General features: G+C 38.9%; 1 pseudogene; it reads right to left on the bottom strand.

Annotated features, from left to right (window-relative positions):
- Positions 1-4,727: 4,727 nt before the first annotated feature.
- Gm3778 lies at positions 4,728-12,550 on the bottom strand (annotated as a pseudogene).
- Between the last annotated feature and the right edge of the window lie 298 nt (positions 12,551-12,848).

The following is a 12,848-nucleotide window of genomic DNA, read 5'->3' as shown; positions in this document are numbered from 1 at the left end:
CAGCTATTGTATGGATCACAGTGCCCCCAATGAAGGAGCTAGAGAAAGTAGCCAAGGAGCTAAAGGGAACTGCAACCCTATAGGTGAAACAACAATATGAACTAACCAGTACCCTGGAGCTCTTGTCTCTAGCTGCATATGTATCAAAAGATGGCCTAGTCGGCCATCACTGGAAAGAGAGGCCCATTGGTTATGCAAACTTTATATGCCCCAGTACAGGGGAATGCCAGGGCCAAAAAGTGGGAGTGGGTGGGTAGAGGATTTGGGGGGAAGGGTCTGGGGGCTTTTGGGATAGCATTGGAAATGTAAATGAGGAAAATACCAAATAAAAATATTAAAAAAGGAAAAAAAAGAAAGAAATTAACAGATGTAAAGCAAAGAGTAATCTATATAAGTGACAAATTGTTCTTCAATGGCTCTTTCCACTAGTTGTAAGGCCAGCAATCCTTCTGAGGTTAAAGATCTAGGGGAGGTATGATCAGAACTCCCTTTAAGAATATCAAATAAAGGTTTCAAATCCCCTGTAGTAGGCTTTATATAGGGGTGAAGTCAATTAATATCACATAACAATTTTTGTAAATCATTTAAAGTTTTTAAGTTGTCCCTGCGAATAACTATCTTCTGGGGGGAAACAGCTTGATTTGTAAGTCTAAAACCCAAATAATTATAAGGATTCTGAATTTGTATCTTCTCAGGAGTTATCTGTAGTCCTTTAGCAGCTAAGGCCTTTTGTAAGTCTCTATAACACAAAAGCAAATCCTGGGGTCTTTTCCCACCTCCAAAACATCATCTGTGTAATGTATGATGTAAATCATAGGCCATTGTTGTCTCACAGACTGAATGGCTTGTGGCACAAAATTTTGACATAAGGTAGGACTATTAGCCATGCCCTGTGGGAGAACTGTCCATTGATGTCTCTTCATAGGTTCTTTAAAATTTATAGAAGGAATACTAAAAGCGAATCTGTCACAATTCTCAGGATGTAAAGGAATAGTAAAGAAACAACCCTTCAGATCTACCACAATTTTATAATATCCTTTATTATCTACCGGAGATGGAAGTCCAGGTTGTAAAGGTCCCATAGATTTTATGGTCGCATTAACCTTTCTTAGATCTTGTAACAATCTCCATTTACCAGATTTTTTTTCTTAATAACAAAAATAGAAGTATTCCAAGGAGATTCTACTAAGTGCCCTGCCTCTAATTGTTCCTGCACTAGTGAAGAGGTGGCTCTTTTCTCTTTAGGTAAAGACCACTGATCAACCCACACCAGAATATCATTAAGCCATTGAATTTTATCAGCATGGGATACAGGCAAGATAGTGGCCATACTGAAAATACCCCAAACCTCTTGTGTTAGAGTGAGGTTGAGGAGCTTCAAAAGTTTTAATACCTCGTCCTTTCTTTCCTAGCCCATGACCAGGCAAAAATTCTTATCTGAGCATCTGCTTGGTCACCGACTCATTAGGATTGCACATTATAATGCCCATCTGTGACAAGAAATCTCTTCCCTGTAGGGTAACAGGCAAATTTCACATAACATACGGCTGAATTTGTCCTGAATTGCCTTCCTCATCTCTCCGGGTTAGCAATTTGGAGCTTTGTTTTGGGTTATTGGCATAACCAATTCCTTGAAGGTGAGTAAGCATATCAGTCAAAGGCCAAGCTGAAGGCCAATCTTGTCCTCTAATAATTGTTAGATCAGCTCCAGTATCTATTAATCCTTCAAAGCTTTTTCCTTCAAATGTCAATTTAAGTTTAGGTCTCTGATTAGTAATAGATTGAACCCACTGCACACCAGAGGAGTCAAAGCCACCTTATCTTCTCTCATTCTCAACAAATCTGGATGGTAGCAGATGTAAAGGAGCTAAGACAAGTTGAGCAATTCTCTGGTGGGCTGGTACAGTTATAACACCATGAGGGGAAGCAGTCATGAATTTAATTTCTCCCTCATATCTATAACACCTGGATAAATTTGCAGACCTTTTACAATAGAACCGCTTTGTCCTAAAAGAAATCCACAAGTTTCTTCAGGTAGAGGTCCAAAAACTCCTGTAGGCAGAGTTTGAACTCCCATTTCTGGGGTTAATACTGTGTTGGTGGTGGAACAGAGGTCCAATCCTGCACATCCTGGGGTTCCCCTGACAAGTTCAAAAACAAATTTCTTTGGCTGGGCAACTGTTTCATGGCCCCATAAACTGCTTGCCGTGGGTATTTCGGGACCTGGGGCTGGCCCCTTCTCTCATTTCCCGGCAAAGGACGGCCCATAATGTCTGACTTGGACTTACACACCCTAGCCCAATGGTTGCCCTTCCTGCACCAAGGACAAACTCCTAAAACACGGCCGGCTTGCCCACTCTCGGCACCTTTATTCTTAGGACAATCACTTTTAAAATGACACAAACTTCCGCACTTAAAACATTCATTATTCCCTCGTTTCTGTGAAAGCATTGCTTGTATGGTGGTTCCTTGCAAAGCTGCAGTGAAAGCAAAACCCTGATTGCCTGCCGGCCCAATCTCTGCACAAAGACAGACAAACCCCGCTAGATCTACATCTGCCCTTTGTGCGGTCAGATAAACAGCACAACACGTTGCGTTAGCATTCTCATAAGCCAATTGCAAAATGAAAGGACTTCTCATGTTAGAATTTCCAAGAATCCTACTAGCCTCTATTAATAACCTATCCACAAAGATCTGATAAAGCTCATCAGGACCCTGCTGAATGCTGGCTAAACTTTCATCAAGATTCCCTTGAGCTGGCAACTGTTTCCAAGTGCGGCCTTACATAGAGTCTTCCAATCTTGGGGGGTTAAGTGCGACTCCATGACAGTATCAAATAATGCTTGTGTAAAGGGAGCTGTAGGGCCATATTATGCAGAGGCTGTTTTTAACTCCTTTATAACCTTGAAATCCAAAATCTGGTATTGTCTGATTCTATTATTTTGCTGATAGATTATCTCAACTACAGGAAAGGCTAGCACATCAGACGTATCCTGTCCCCTCCCATGAGCCTGACTCACAGCTCTTTCTAGCGGTGCTTGGTACGTTTCAGAAGAGTTGTTCTTCCTTGTATCTGACATCCTTTTTAGCTCCCAAATCTCATTAGTCAATTTCTGCAACTTAATTTCAAACTCTAATTTCCTTAGTTGCATCTCCTTTAGCGGAGGCCATAGATGGAATGGGAGACTTGTGAGGAGGCCAATCCTCATCAAAATATTTGGTGGCTCCTCTTTCTGAGTTATCTTCCTTAACTGAAGTTTGCTCATCATCAGTCTCTATTTCTTTCTAATTTAGGGTTGAGAGGGCCCCTTTCTGAGAAAGTCCTCTCTGACAGGCACTCTTCCTGAGATTCTTCAAGCTCGGCCTGGGTACTATCTGACCCCTTCGAGATCTCCTTTTCAATAGCATCTTTTATGAGCACCCAGAGGCAAAGGGTAAAATTATCTGCCTGGATGTTTTTCAAAGCTTCTCCAACTCCCAAGTACCTAGATTATGGGTCATAACCTAATAGATATTTAGTTCATAGCCTAAAAGATGTTGACTGACTGACAAAAAGGGCATCCAGAATGCAAAAGGCCTGAGTTTGATCTCACATTTACTCACTCATTGACTGGCTTGATAGAAGGAGAGAATTGACTTCTACAAAATTTCCTCTGATCTACACACACACACATACACACAAAAATATAATTAAAAATTAATTAATTAGGAAAAACTTGTTAGTAAAGATGTTCGAGGCTGTTTGTCTAAAGTTATTGACTTTAATTATACATTGATAGTGACTTACTAAAAATGTCCCTTATGAATGATAATTTAGAATTGAAATTTGATAATTATTTAAGCTTAGTCATACTATCAAGATTTTTGTGTCTTATTTGGACCAAATGCCATAACAATCTTTCTGTATGTGGAGCAATGAGTTCCACTTCTCTTTCTCCTGACAACTGATTTTAGATCATTTAGTTTTCTACTGTGTCTTGGTCTCCTTTACCCAAAATTCATGGGAGGAATACTTCAAAAAATAAAAAAGAAGTTCATAATAAAGACCTGGCCACAATAGATAGCAGGTCCTTATTCCAATTCTGAAAGTAATTTTAAGTTTCATCAAGTGTATTGAGTGGATTTGGTCAATATCACACACTTATTTTTAGACAATGGCCTCAATATTTTAGTTTTAAGCAATTTTCCAAATATAAATCTTGAAGGGAGGACTTTTCATCATATTTATATTGATTCTTACATTGATTCCAGAAGTAGAATAATGTGAAAAAGAAATTATATGACTCTGGATACATAATTAAATAGCTTTCCACTAGGCAAAGCCAGGCTGCATGTGGTAGATCACACCTGGAGGTCAGTCAGCTTGATTATGCAACAAAAGTCTCTCAAAAAAGAGGAAAAAATAAATAAAAGGCAAAGCCAGTTTATATCCCACTGATAATCTATGAGTTTCTGCGTCATCACAATCCTTTGGGTCTAACTATATAGCTCTGCCTGACTTGGAAATGGCTACATAGGCCAAGCTAGCCTTGAACTCACACACATCTCCTACCTTCTACCTCCTAAGTACTAGGATTAAAGGTTTATGTGTGTCACCTTCTAGTAACATTTTATACAGCCCTTTAACATTGGCAAATTTGATAGCTCCCCATCCCCAATTCTTGTATTTCTATTTCTTTTTATGAGCTACCTACCCCTCAACAAAGCTTTCCTAATCAGCTACTCTCTTACCAGGTTTTAAAATGTCCCTTAAAAATGCTGTAGAACTTTAGCTACCATGTAGTAAATGGTATTCGAGCTCTCAGCACCTTCTTCAGGAGGTTCTGGACTGTGAAGTTAGAGGAAATACCATAATTTCATCTTGCTTGGAAGAATCTCCTTCATGAATCTTTGAAACTTTCTGAAGAAGAATATTAGCCAGCAAAATGGATCAGTGGGGAAAGGGTGCTTACTGCCAAGCCTGATAATCTAAGTTAGGTCTCTGGGATCCACATAATAGAAGCAAACAACTCACTGCCATAACTTGTCCTATGAAGTGACATTGTATTCTCTCTCTCTTTCTCTCTCTCTCTCTCTCTCTCTCTCTCTCTCTCTCTCTCTCTCTCTCTCTCTCTCTCTCTCTCTTCCTTTTGTTTTCTTTGATTTGGTTTTGAGAAAAGGTTTCACAATATATCCATGGTGACTTCAAACTCACAGTCCTGCCTCAGCCTCTGAATGCCACACTCACAGATATGTGCTATTGTTCCTGGCTTAGTTACTCTCTTAATAAATTCCCAAGTACATATAATATACTTTTAAAATCATTGTAATGGCACTAAACTTTAAATACAATTTGATGTAACCTTTACAGAACTTTTTCAAAAATGCCTTCCAATAAATTCTACTATCAAAAACATAAAGGGCAGTCCAGGCAGTCGTGGCTTAAACCTTTGATTCCAGCACTTGGGAGGCAGAAGCAGGTGGATCTCTGAGTTTGAAGCCCACTGAGTCCTTATGTTAGTTACTTTTCTCAATTTTGACAGTTACCTAGCAAAACACCGTAAGGGAAGGATTTACCTTGGCTCACAATTGAGGGTTTAACTCATGAGAGTGGAGAAGGCATATTGGCCAGAGCAGTTAATTACAGAGTCCTCAGCCAGGAAGCAGAGGTAAATGGTGCTGTTAGCTCTGTCTTCCTTTCAGTCTTAACTCCTAGCCTGCAAGGATGGTGCTGCCTACATTCAGGATTGGTATTTCCCATTCTCTTAAACATTATTATTATTATTAGAAACACTATATTCCCACATGTGTGTCCATGTATTTGTCCATAGTGATTCTAAATTCAATCAAGGTCACAATAAAAATTATAACCATCACAGTTCTGGACAGTGAAACTGAATTGCCTTCTGCTAATATTGTGGGATAATTTATCAACATATTAATTCACATTGTTCTTAGTGTATCTTCTAGGTTTCTCCTTCAAGTCATTAGCCATACTTCTAAGTGTTCCTTCCCAGGGGCACAGAAATAAAAAAAAACTACTCTTGTTTTTCTTAAGGGATAGCATTTTTCTTTTTAGTTAAACAATTTTAGATTTTGATCGTGTCCTTAGCAAGAGGTCAATTTTATTTATTTTTGTTCTTCCCCAAAAATGTTTTGAACTACACATTGTAAATTGTTTCCATTGTTCTGAGAATTATATGGTTATATAATGTTTCATGGTATGTAACTCTCTGACTTTAAACTCGTAACATTTCTGACCATAACCCCATAACATAAACCTTTCCCATGATCACAAAAATACTGCAAAGTTCTGTTTTTTTTCACATCACTTTCTCATTTGCCCTAAAAAAGTCTTTCTGTTTCTGGTCTGAGCCACTTTCATTCTCCTAGTCCTGAGAAGACTGTAAGGCTTGCATGGCCGTGATTTTGTTTTCCTTGTAACATCTCAGTGTTAGCTCCTGGTTTTTAATAGCATAACAGTTTTATAAAGCCCCGGGAAGGAATACTTGAAAGTGTGGTTAATGACTTAAAGGAGGAGGCTAGAAATTTACAATCTGTCTCTGGGGCTTGGAGGGAGTTAAAGGAAAGACAGCAATGAGGAAGGGGCAAAAGGCTGGAAAGCCATGGGAAGATCACTGTTAGCTAGAGCTTGCTCCCACCCTCTCCCCCCACAAAAAATTTCTGGGACTTCTTAGAAAGAGCCACTTTCCCTATTTAAATATTAATGAAGTAATTAACCTAACTGGATTATAGTTTCTCAAAATTATGTCATTATCTAAACATTACCTTCCAATTCAATGAGAAGTTTTCCTTTATCAGTGGATTTTCTTTTTCTTACTAGTAAAAGGAAGCTAACCTAGTTTGATTGTCATATACATACAAAAAAATCCACAGTAATGGAATTGAGGAAAATTAAAGAATTAGTTACATATATTGGATGAGTAATTATTTGTAAACCCTTATAAGAAACACCCTTAGATAGAATCAAGAGTGCAAAAATGGGGCCAGTAGCTAGCTCAATTGCTACAGCTTGCTAGGCAAGCATAAAGACCTGAGTCCAATCTTCAGAACTCAGTTTTTAAAAGCCAGACATGTGCATGTAGTGCTTATAATTCCTACACTGGAGAAGATAAGACTTACAGCTCACTGGCTAGCCAAATAAGAATACTTGGTGAGTTCCAGGCTAGTTAAAAAACCATGTCTTGCCCGGTGGTGGTGGCACACGCCTTTAATCTCAGCACATGGGAGGCAGAGGCAGGCAGATTTCTGAGTTCAAGGCCAGCCTGGTCTACAAAGTGAGTTCCAGGACAGCCAGGGCTATACAGAGAAACCCTGTCTCAAAAAACAAAAAACAAACAAAAAAAAAAGACAAAAAACCAAAAAAAAAAAAAAACAAACAAACAAAAAACCCAAAACCCACCCCCCCAAAAAAAACAAAACAAAACAAAACAACAACAACAAAAAACATGTCTCAAACAAACAAAACAGTAAATATTACCTGAGAATTACACCTAAGGTTGTCCTCTGATCTTTAAATGCACAGGCTTATGTGTACACAGGTACCTACGTACATGAACACAGCAATGCACACACATGAAAGACAAGATAAAACAATAATTATTTACGTTAAGATGGGTAATTGTGACATTTTTTGGCATCTCTTATGAGATTTTAAACATCCAGATAAATTCTTGCCAAATTCCTCACACATTTCTCCATTTTGCTCAGGTAACATCTCTGAAGTCATACCTCTCTGGTCTAACTCTGTAGGGAATACAATATTCACACATAAATATTACTGGAACTTCTCCATACAGGGCAGGGGAGATGGTTAATTTAGTATTGTGCTTATTACACAAACATGAGGATCAAAATTTGATTCCTAGAACTGAAAAAAGGCAAGTGTGGTAGCATGTACTTTTAATGTCAGTACTTGGGAAGTGGAAATGGGTGTGGTGACAAACAGTTTTAATCACAGCAGACTTGGGAAGATCTCTGAGTTTGACTCCAGCCTGGTCTACAAAGCAAGCTCCAGGACAGCCATGGATTCAGAAACATCCAGTCTTGAAACAAAAACAACAACAACAACAACAACAACAAATGGCAAAGGTAGTAGGAGAAAGAAAAGGGGACTTGCAAGATACTTTAGTCAGTAAATGCCTAACATTCAAGCATAAAGACATGAGTTTCCACCCCCCCCCCTAAGAAGCTGCACACAATGGCATACTTGTAATACCAGTGCCGGAGAGGCAGACACAGGGTGATCCCTGAGACTTGTTGGTCAGGCAGTCTAACCAAACCAGTGAGCTCCAGGTCTTAGTAAGAGACCCTACCTCAAAACAAGGTAGTCTACTCCCAAGGAATAATACTTAAAGTTGATCTCTGGCTTCTACATGCACATGTACATACATATAGGGCCACATACAACATGTTCACCAGCACATATGTGAACATGTACACACCAGCATACACGACAAAAAAGGCAAGAAAGAAAGAAAGAAAGAAAGAAAGGAAGGAAGGAAGGAAGGAAGGAAGGAAGGAAGGAAGGAAGGAAGGAAGGAAGAGGAAGGAAGGAAGAGACAGAAAGGAAGAAAGGACAAAAGAGAAAAGGGGAGAAAAAAGGGGGAGAGGAAAGAGGGGTCTTTAGTAATTAGCCTTTGTTCAGTCTTCAATTGCATTGAGTGTCTTCATTATTATTTGTTGGACTCTGCCACAAATAGAGAGAAATTATGAAACAGCTGGAATACATTGGGATGCCCCACCTTTGCCCAAGCTCTTCCTTTTTGGTTATCTCCTTAGACAAAGCTAGTGTTGGGTGTGGCTCCTTTAATTCCATATCAGACATGAAGTGTAATTGAAAAGCCTGGTCAAAGTCTTGCTGAGCCTGTTAAAAAATGTAAAAACTCATGTTGAAAAGAGATTTCACATCTCCAGCCAGCTGGCTAAACAGGTTTTCCATCTGTACCACGTGTAGTCAGCTGTTCTATGGCAGGGGTAGCCTTTACATTTTTACTGTGGTAAACAGGAAGTGGTATATCTTCTCGAGAAATTGCTCCATCTCTGGGGTAGAGTGAGACATGGAATAAAAATAAAGATGGTTTGCTTCCTATTCCACTTATTACTCAAAGAATTAAAGTCAATTTATGTTAGTAATTCTAAATTAAGTTCTGTATAAAATAGGAAAAAGTTGTTGACTTTGATATGACATATACCAGTCTTATAGCTGGTCCTAACTTTAACTGTGAAAATGGGACCTGAAATTCCTCCTGGTTTAAATTTCCTCACAGAAGGCTAAAAAGATCAAAACATAGTAGAGAAGCTATAACCCAATATGTTTATAGCAGCTGGCAGACATTGATTACAGGATACTGTACAATTTGCCTTAGAACTATAAAGAATCCTAATATTTTCCTAGTTACTATAGTCATTTATGATTATTTAGTTGGTTACTGTCTTTGTATTCTGCTTATCACTAAATTAATTCATAAAAAGAAAAAGATGAACACATCTACACTGGGCAATAGAGGCCAGATATAGCTTAAGGATAATTATACATTGGGTTTCTTAGTGACAAATATAAATTAAAAATGACAATGCCCAATTTATTATATTCAAAGGAATGAGACCTAAGTCTCAGAATTTTGAGTACTGTTCAATGGATGAAAATTATCCAGCAATTACACTATGTGATATCTAAGTCTAGGCAGATCACAGTTGTCTTTATCTCACAGGGCTAAAATGTGTTGAATGTTATTAGCTATGAAATATTACCTCAAGAGCATCAGCCTTCTGCTGTTCAAATGATTATCCAGGAATCTGTTTAGGACCTATGCCTTTTACAGAAAGAAATCTGAGTTGATTACCTGCCTTTCCTCTGCCAGTTTGTGTTTATGAGTCCATCCATAGAAATAAAGCTTGGAAGCTGGACAAAGTGGCACATGCCTATAGCTCTAGCTCCTGCTGAGGCTGAAGGAGGAGAAGACATTACTCAACCCAAGAAGTTGAGGCAGCCTGGGTAACATAGCAAGACCCAATCTCAGAAAACAAGAAAAACAAAAGCAAGCCCCAGTGTTCATAAGGTTCCATGTCAGGCCTAAGTGAGGATGACCTCCAAATCTGTCTCCAGCACTCATGTCATTATATTCCTGGCATATCAGAGAATGACAATCGCTGTAAAAGTAGAGCAGATGGAATCAACAGTGTCATCAAATTAACTTGGAATATTCCTTATTTTAGGGGATGCTCCTTTGTAACTGAATGTGGCACTGCCAAGCCAGAAGTATTCTCTAATTACTGCATACATTAATATGAAGAGTAAAATTCCATTCCATTTCATATGTAGCTCACTTCTTGAAGTGGGGGGGAGGGGGGAGAAATCCAGAGATTTTACTGGAGCAGAGCTCATCTTATGTAGGTCACGAGCCTCTGTGAATCCTTCTGCCTAGAAGATCACCAAAAGGCATAAAAAAAGAAAACATGCCTTTAATTTTAGTAATACGGACTAGAAACCACTGATCTCACCAAAACTTCTCAAAACACTTGTGATGCAATATATTCACTCAGATGAAACTAAAAATGGATCATTTTGAAAAAAGCAGCCTTTTAAAACAGGTATCAATCTTCAAATCCTGTGTTCAGTGTCCTGTGGAAGATGACTAGCTAACAAATACAAAGCTGTCTCCATCTTCTCTAAACTAAACTGCTCTCTAGACAATATAATCTAGGGAAAGGAGTCACTCATTTATTACACATATCTACTGTTGCAATTTTTATAGCTCAAATGTGCTTAAGAACAGATGATGATCCAGTGATGGTGCCTGCTTTTCTTCTTTGCATTTCTCCAAGGTTTTCATCAGTTTGGCGTGTTCCTTCTCTCTCCTTTCCATCATGATTTTCATCTGCTTAATGCAATCAAAGCCTTCTTCACCTCTCCTTCTACATCTGCCTCTCCTACCTCTGGAAGACCTAAAGGATATATTTGGGCCAGGCAGTGGTGGCGCATGCCTTTAATCCCAGCACTTGGGAGGCAGAGACAGGCAAATTTCTGACTTTGAGGCCAGCCTGGTCCTCAGAGTGAGTTTTTCCAGGACAGCCAGGGCTATACCCTGTCTTGAAAATTCTAAATAAATAAATAAATAAATAAATAAACAAACAAAACAGCATGTTTGTTTGGAGTTTCTTTTAGCCTGATCATATTTCAAAACAGTAACTTTACCAGTTTTGCAAACTCTAAATAGAGGCTTTTAGAATCTTTAGCTCTAAAGCACTCTCCATGACAAATTTGCCACTCTGATGCCTTCTGCTTCTCCTGAATAAATCTGAGCTTCTTTGGTCTCAATCTTGTCATTTCCACAAGCTCTGTTTTCCTTTATCCATTTCTTTCTATCACTGGAGACTCAAGTATGTTTTTATTAGAAAACAAATCTGAATTTTCTTGACAGTTTATATGAAATACCCAGCAGAGGACTTCAAATACAGTGAACAATTTCTCTTTTTCAGTTATATTTACCTCCCTAAAAGCCAACAGACTAAGAACATATGTCATATAACACAAGGTTCAGTAGTAACCTAATAGTCCCCCATACCCACCCACCCCCACTCCCCTACCCACCCACTCCCCCTTTTTGGCCCTGGCGTTCCCCTGTTCTGGGGCATATAAAGTTTGTGTGTCCAATGGGCCTCTCTTTCCAGTGATGGCCGACTAGGCCATCCTTTGATACATATGCAGCTAGAGTCAAGAGCTCCGGGGTACTGGTTAGTTCATAATGTTGATCCACCTATAGGGTTGCAGATCCCTTTAGCTCCTTGGGTACTTTCTCTAGCTCCTCCATTGGGAGCCCTGTGATCCAGTATAGCATTGGAAATGTAAATGAGCTAAATACCTAATAAAAAATGGAAAGAAAAAAAAAAAGAAGTCTCCTTTGTACCGTTAACTGGCCCTTCGTAAGTATACTTCCATTCTGATCTCTCTTTAGCCAGTGTGTCAAGAGATAGTTTCCTGACTTCAGCCATTTCAGGAAGAAAATCCACCTTGCTAGCAGAGACAAAATTGAGTTCATGTTCCCAGACCCTGAAATTCAACTCCTATTCTTTCTTCTTCAGATATTTCATGTTTGTCTGTTAACCAGTAAAGGATTCAAAGAGGAAAATTGCCATTATTTGGTTTTCTAACTAGGCACATAAGTCATAAATGTGTTTGCTACCTGTATTAATTGATTACATGCAGCTTGCCCACTTCTTTGAGTCCAGAAGGGGACCTTCTTGGCAAGTTTCATCTGCATAATACAAAACATATGGATACGTGAACGCTATTTTATCCAGATGCTTGACATCATGAGTACTTGGTTTAAGTCCTGGAGAACATTTTACTGTGACATGTAATGAATATGCTTATCTTTCTATTGCAAGGCCCTATAAACATCAGCAGGACAGGCAAACATGCAAACAGAGCAGATAAGCCAAACATATTCTTCAGGTTTCCATCCGTAGCATCTGTCTCCTTCCAAGTAGGCACACTGTCACAACATTTGTGCAGATACACAGAAAGCACCAAGATCGGTGGCTGCATGGTCCAGTGTTCCTGTGAAGGGAAAACCAACCTGCTCTAATGCTTTCCTTGAGGCTACCCTTTTTAGTAAATTGAAAACACATAGTACTCCAAAGCACGTTTCTGTCCATTTTTCTTTATTACTTTAAACACTTCATGCTAAAATGTCTAGCACATAAGGACACATAAACTATCAGTTTAAAACCAAACAAACTCATTTAGTCCTATTTCATTTACATTCTTCCTGACAGTTAAGTATGTGCATGAAGCTGAGCATGGTAGTACATAGACACTGGGGCAATAGTGTTGAGAATTTCAG

Source organism: Mus musculus, chromosome 14 (assembly GCF_000001635.26).
Source record: "Mus musculus strain C57BL/6J chromosome 14, GRCm38.p6 C57BL/6J".
Taxonomy (NCBI): Eukaryota; Metazoa; Chordata; class Mammalia; order Rodentia; family Muridae; genus Mus; species Mus musculus.
Note: the sequence above shows the minus strand (reverse complement) of the source record. Positions and strands in the feature narration are given on the sequence as shown.